We start from the raw sequence: 7,556 nt of genomic DNA, 5'->3' as shown, positions 1-7,556 counted from the left end.
CCACGAGCTGTAGTGGGAAAAATGGAAGAGGTGTTCGTGGTGCACACAGCCGAACTGGCGTTAGAGACAGGGGTTTCCTGACCATGTTGTGGTCTGATTTCTCAAGTCCCGTGCACACGACAGCTAATACAGAATTGATTGCAAGTGACAGGAGACAGCAGTTGTCAAGTATGGTTACAAACTACTTCTCCCATATCGAGGTTCTCCCTCACAGGTCTGGGCCTCAAAACTGGACACATGGTCTGAATTGGCACAATATGCCTTACAAAAGCTCGCTTGCCCTGCTGGTAGTGTGCTATCTGAAAGAGTCTTCAGTGCTGCTGGATCAATCCTGACAGAAAAAAGGACCCGTCTGTCGACCCAAAATGTTGATGATCTAACCTTCATTAAAATGAACCATGCATGGGTTTCAAAAGATTTTGTCCCACCTTCCCCTGATAACATATAGGCTGCCCGAAAAAAGGCTCGCTTTTGTCCTCCTCTTTCACTGGCTTCTCCAATTCCTCCATTTGCAGCAGCTGAAAGTCCAGCCTACACATCAACATATGCCATTTTTTAAACCACCCGAAAAGGGCTGCCCCCCCCACCCCAGGCCCGGGGTCAACACCTGCCGCACCCGGGCAAGTGCTGTTGCCCTGAACAGGTGTGTGGCCCCACCCTTGGGCGATGGCACTGGCACAGGGCCTCTCATAGTACAATAAAGTGTCTCTGACAGTGGGGGTGCCCACTCGCCATCAGACACACTGGCGTACTATGCGGGGCCCTGTGCCAGCACCGGCACCCATAAGTGGGTCCCCCCTGCTTGCTCAGGGACACAGCACTTGCAAAACTTACCTCTCCCTGCTCCACCACTGTGTAGTCTGGCCAGTTAAATCCGTCACAGGGACGGCCACTACAAATTTGGTGTACTGATCGATGATGGTTAAGATGTAGCTATGTCCTGTCCTGCTGGCCTCTACCTTCAGATTACCAATGGCTACCATTTGAAATGGACGTCAACTCCCAATCGGATGCAGTGGTACTTTCATAGAATCATAGAATCATAGAATCGTAGAGTTGGAAGGGACCTCCTGGGCCATCTGGTCCAACCCCCTGCTCAAAGCTCAAACTTTATGATCACCTTTCACATTTGTCATAGTCACAGACGTGTGACATTCCTGCCACCATTTTCCAATGTGTCCTCTCATGGCAATCCAATAGAATCCCCTATGGCCTGTGGCTTGTGTGTTTTGCACACCAAAGTGACCAGACAGATCATCATAGGCAGTGAGGACCATGTCTACAGCTCTCCCTGTGATCACAATTTGATGGAGATGAGTTGCGGTGATGGGATCGACGCTACTGCGATACAGCAACCCTTTGTTCACTAATTTGCGTTTTAGCTGTATCCAGTTAAAGTTATTGAGGGTCAGCATCACCTCTGCGATTTCTCCCAGGAGGTTTTCCTGCGATTACCAATTCTTCATCCCCTGAGGAAGAAGTTTTTTACTTCGAAACACGTTGGGAAACAGAATAAAGATAGATCCTTTAATGCATTAATCTTTGTATAATATGTGAAGCAGCGCATGGAACCCATAAAGAATCCAGTGACGTTTATGTTTCTGACTTTGGAAATATCTACTGAGATTTACAATTACCCCAACACTTTATGCAGCTGTACGCTTCTGATCCATTACCCTTTTACTGCTTTTTATATTGTGCAATCCATACTGACCCTGAGAGCATCTGTTTAAACAATACTATATGCACCTTGTATCTGGTGATACAGTAACCTTTTTATACTTTTTATACTTTTGGCTACTGCATACTGGGACTGAGAGCATCTGTGTCTGCCTCATGAAATGTGTACGGATATTTAGAATGTTTAAACTATACTATATATACCTTGTATCTGGTCATACTGTACCCTTTTTCAACTTGTACCATTATTGTCAAATCCATACTGAGCGTGTGAGCATATGTGTCTGCCTCCTGAAATAAATACGGAATTTTTTTTGGATTTTAAGTAGACTATATATACCTTGTATCTGTTGATCCAGTACCCTTTGTGCCCGAAATTCATCCTCCACCCACCACTCAAAGTGCATCATTGACACCTGGAACATTGGCACACATGTGTGATTATTTCTTGTGGATCTTCTAATTATATTATGGTGTGATCCATACTGAGCCTGTGAGAGGCTGTGTGTTACTCTTGAAATATATATGGCGATCGCCAAATGATCCCAACACTGTATACAGCAGTACGCTTGGGATCCATTCCCCTTTTACTGCTTTTTATATTGTTGTGCAATCCATACTGGGCCTCGGAGAGTCTGTGTCTGCCTCCTGAAATAAATACGGGGATCTTGAATGTTGAAACTATACTATATATACCTTGGATCTGATGATACTGTACCCTTTTTCTACTTTTTAGTTTGTTGTCGTATCCATACTGGCCATGACAGCGTCTGTGTCTGCCTCCTCAAATATATACGTAGATTTATAATATTGAAACTATACAATATATCCCTGTTATCTGGTGTTAAAATGAAACATCACGCAGGGCCGGGGGTTTCTCAGTACCGGGCCTTTCAGGCTCTTTTACGGGGAAAGTATGTCACGGTGGTGATTGGGACCTGGTCCGTGGCCCTGGGTGTCCAATAAAGAAAATGACAGTTCAGATAAGCGGGAAGATGGTATGATAATTAATTTGGAAAAGGGGGATCGTGACGCCACCAGTGGTACTCGGCTAGGGTAGCCTACGCTGCAATGTAGATCCTCTGGGTCGGTGTTAAAGCAGACAAGATGATGAAGCTCTCCATGGGCAGAGCTGTATCCCAGGGCAGTTGAGATGGTGTTTGTGAGCCGTTGATGGTGATGGTGAGTGTAGCGTGTGTAGCAGGCGAGATGTAAAAGCCACCAAGGACACAGTTGGGTGCAGTTTCTGAGTTTTTCCTCAAAAGTTTTGTGCACAAGATGACCTGATTGGCACTGTGTCATCCGAGGGAGGGGTCCAGCAAACTCAAGGTAGATCAGGAACACCTGTTCAAGACTCCTCCTTGTGTATCCTTTCAAGGCCATGTCTCTGCGCTGATCTCTCCCTTCCTTCCTGCTGTGCACCTTCGCAGACAGTGTCCCAAGCCGGCAGCTACAGATCACACTGGGCGACTTGGGTCAGGCTCCGGGATCCTTTATTCCAACTGCTGCCTTTTTGAGTATTGAATGCGGCTGCGACTGAGGCGCTTAAAGTTACCTCATCCTCTGTCTTTCTAGCTGAGCCCTGTATTTCTCCACTACCTTCAGGAGCCACCTTCCCCAATGAGGCCTGGTCCTTCCTTCTCCAGAAACGGGCTTCACAGGTGGCATATTGCACTTCCCGTGCCCCAAGGACCCCTTCATTCCAGTCTAGGAGCTTGGACAAGATTTTTCTCTCTTCTCTGACCCTCAGCCCTCTCACAGCAATCCTGCTCTTAGTCTGTCCTGTCATCGACTGACTACTCTCTAGAATGATCCATTTACCTCAGACTAGCTCCACCCATCAACTGTCAGCTTGCTCTCTCTGATTGGATGCCCACAATCACTCCACTACCTAAGCTCTAAGCTCCTCCCACTGTACCTACCTTCCACACTAACCCCATCACCCTTTCCTAGTCAGTCTGGGATGAGGCCATCCTCCCGCCAGGTACACACAGAAAGCACTGACTAACTAGTGTGTGTGTTGAGTGCACGGCTAGGAGTCCTGAGTGGTGATCCCTCCTTACCTGTGGGTGGGATACCACACCTTTGGATGAGTTGCAGTGCCTCTGTGGCGACTGTACCCTCAGGGGCACCATAGTACCCTTTCTCAACTCTCTATATTGTTGTCGGATCCATACTGGTCCTGAGAGCGTCTATGTTTGCCTCCTGAAATGTATATGGAGATTTAGTATGTTTAGACTATACTATATATACCTTGTATCTAGTGATACTGTACCCTTTTGCAAATTTTTATATTATTGTCTAATCCATACTGAGCCTGTGACCATCTGTGTCTGACTCATGAAATATATACGGAGATTTACAATTATCCCTAGACTGTATAGAGCTGTCCGCTTCTGAAACAGTACCATATATCTGCTGGTATTTTTAGTCCATTTTCAAAAAAATTATTACGTATGGTGGAAAAGGCCGTGGACATGGGTGTGGGGGGGCTAGCTGGTACTGATGGTGGTGGTGCATCTGCTGGTATTGCCAAAAGCACAATAGCAGCTAAGGCAGGAGGTGTTGAGCCTGCATCATCAGCTGGCACAAGAAGGCCTTTAAGGCTCCCTTTTATGGGAGTAGGTAAACTGCTTTTAAAGCCGGAGCATCAGGAACTGGTTTTGCCTTACATTGCCGAAAAAGCCTCCAGCTCTATCGCCTCCTCTTCTGAAGTTTAAAAAAATGCGAGTACTGAGTCGTCAGTGCAGGCTTCTGGTCAAGAACCACCCCTTTCCTTGTCTCCTTCACCCCCACTAAAAGTGAAGGATGCGGCAGCCCATACTTCAGATTACTCCATGGAGCTCTTTTCACAGGCCATGACTGTGTTATCAAGTAAAATTCTGAATTCAACAGTCCAGCATGAATTGGAGATGGAGTGCACTGATGCACAGCCACTGCTAGATGATTCTGCTGGTACATTGACCCACAGCACTACATTCCCCTTGCCATCTACAGAGCCAGAATGTGACACTGATGAAACTCAGGTGCCCCTTCCTGCATACTATACCACCTTACACGGTGACACAGAGGAAGGTGCAGGTGAAAGTGCCGGTTCCCTGAGCAGGTGGGGGGGTCCTACTCGTGGGCGACGGCAGTGGCACAGGGCCCCTCATAGTAAGCAAAAGTGTCTCTGCCAGTGGGAGGGCCCACTCGCCGTCAGACATACCATGGTACTATGAGGGGCCCTGTGCCAGTGCCTTCGCCCATGAATGGGCCCCCCATACTTGCTCAGGGCCACAGCACTTGCAATACTTACCTCTCCCTGCTACACCACCGTGACGTCTTACGCCTTTCCGGACAGTGACATTCAGGTTACAGAGCGTGATGACCTCACGTCTGTATGCCGTCTACCGAAAGAGTACAAGTGCAGAGAGCTTTAAAATGGCAATGCTGAGGTGTCCAGAGTAGAGCAGTGCCCAGCGAGGAGAGGTATTTAACTTTTTAAAATTTTGGGAGCATTTTTTGGGGAGCAATATACACTGGAGAATGATATATGGGGCCTATCATACTCTGGGGCATCATCCATTTGGCCCATCATATACTTGAGCATTCCAAATGTGGCATATCAGACACTGGAGCAGCATTTACGGGGCCCATTATACACTGAAGCATTAGAAATGCAGCCCATTATATATGGAGCATTATTTGGGCCCATAGCATGCTGGAGCATCATCCATAGGGACCAACATATTCTGGAGCATTCCAAATGGGGGAAATCAGACACTGGAGCAGCATTTATGAGGCCCATTATACACTGGAGCATTAGAAATGGGGCCCATTATATATGAAGCATTATTTGGGCCCATAAGACAGTGGTGCATCATCCATGGGGACCAACATATACTCTAGCATTATGTGGAGCTCATCATATACTGTATGGAACATTATATGGGACCAATGATTCTGTATGGAGAAATATATGGGGCTCATTATTATGTATGGCGCACTAGGTGGTGGCCATAATACTGTATGGAGTAATATACTGTCCGTTTTTTGAGCTATTGTACAATTTTAAATAGATATCAGTCATGTCATGTAAGCAGTGAAGTATTTTTCATTATACTATACCTATATTTCTGTGCCGCATCAGAGCATTATGAATTGTGGTATGTGATAAAATGGCGCACTGACACTCTTTGGCCCAGTGCGCACGAAAACCTGGCGCCAGCCCTACCCCCCCACAACTTTAGCCAAATAGCCCCCAGGTTTCAATGCGTAAATATTATTATAAAGTAAATTAAGGTTGCCAAGCTTAAGTTATAAGAATTGATGTTGCTGGCATTGAAATGGGCACTGTAGGTATGTTTACTGTCCTCCACTCCCTGCCGACTTTGCTTCCCCATTGACTTGCATTGGGGTCGTGTTTCATTCGGACCCCCGACTTTTCCATATAGTAGACAGATTTCGTTTGATCCGACTTTTTAGAAAGTCGAGTTTCATGAAACCCGACTCAACCCGAAAAAAGGAAAAGTAGCTCATCTCTACAGATAAGCCCATCCGCCTGTAAACTGAAAATGCTGACAGGCTGACTCTTATAAAAATGAACAAGGGCTTGATTGGCCAAGACTTCTGCACACCAGCAAATGAAAATATCGAAACATAAACTCAAATTAATTTTTTGCTTGGTTGGGGAGGTGTATTCTCAAGCGCCTCTTCACAATGACACATGGTTATCCGCTTCCTGCTTGGGTCTTTTTGGTGTCATCCTCCTCCTTATCCTCCTCATCCACAACCATTAGAACACCAGGGTCAACGTATTCCATAAGTCTCTGAGCTGTTACTAGGGACAAACATATCTTGTTGGACACATTCTGGCTTCATATCTATCAACCTTTGTTCGCCCCTCCCTTTTGTTATTTTCTTTCTTTGGTGGATTCACTTTTTTAAGTTATTTGTTTGATTTCAGTATGATTTCTCATTATGCTTCCTCATTCTCCACCACTAGATCACCAGGGTTATCGTGTTCTGGGCTACTACAGGCAGTTTAGTTTTTGGAAAGGGTTTCTATGATGCCCATAGTGTACTTTTAAAATATGTGTAACCCCCATTGGGAAATGTTTGTAAGCCCATGCTCTGCGTGTATGGCCGTTCCAAGTATAGGAGACCCGCTACTTTACATTGGGCAGAGGTTGTGATGAGGCCTTCATCAATGTCTCCCCATTCTCTGCCAGAAGATCACCAGGGTTAACGTCTTGTGTGCTGCTACAGGCTGTCAAATTTCTGGCGAGGGTATCTTTGATGGCCATTTTATGCTTTTAGAAAATGTGTATCCCCCTATGGGGAAATGTTTGTCAGCCCATGCACTGCGTTTATGGGCATTACAAGTCTAAGAGGACCGCTCCTTTACATTGGGCCTAGGTTTCAATGAGGCCTTCATCAATGTCTCCTCCTTCTCCGCAACTTGATGACCAGGGTTAACGTGTTCTGTGCTGCTACAGGCTGTCAAATTTTTGGCAATGGTGTTTTTATGATGCCCGTTAATAATTTTAAACCAAAATAAATGTTTCTCCCCCCATGGGAAATCTCATACAAGTGAGATGGATGTATATTCTTCAAATTTATTCATATATTTTCCATTTTTCCTATCAGTGTAACATCCTCTTCTGACCAAGTGTATACCTTTCCAATATAAAAATAGTCAAATCCTATTACATAATATTTTTATTTATATCCCTGTCTCTGAGCTGTTGCTAGGGACAAACATATCTCATTGAACAAATACTGTCTTCATATCTGTGAACTTTGTTCGCCCTTCCCTTTTGTTATTTTCTTTCATAGGTGGATTCACATTTGTTATATATTTGCTTCATTGAAGTATGATTTCTCATTAGGTC

Source organism: Dendrobates tinctorius, unplaced genomic scaffold, assembly GCF_039654945.1.
Source record: "Dendrobates tinctorius isolate UK_male_01 unplaced genomic scaffold, ASM3965494v1 ptg000093l, whole genome shotgun sequence".
Lineage (NCBI taxonomy): Eukaryota > Metazoa > Chordata > Amphibia > Anura > Dendrobatidae > Dendrobates > Dendrobates tinctorius.
Note: the sequence above shows the minus strand (reverse complement) of the source record.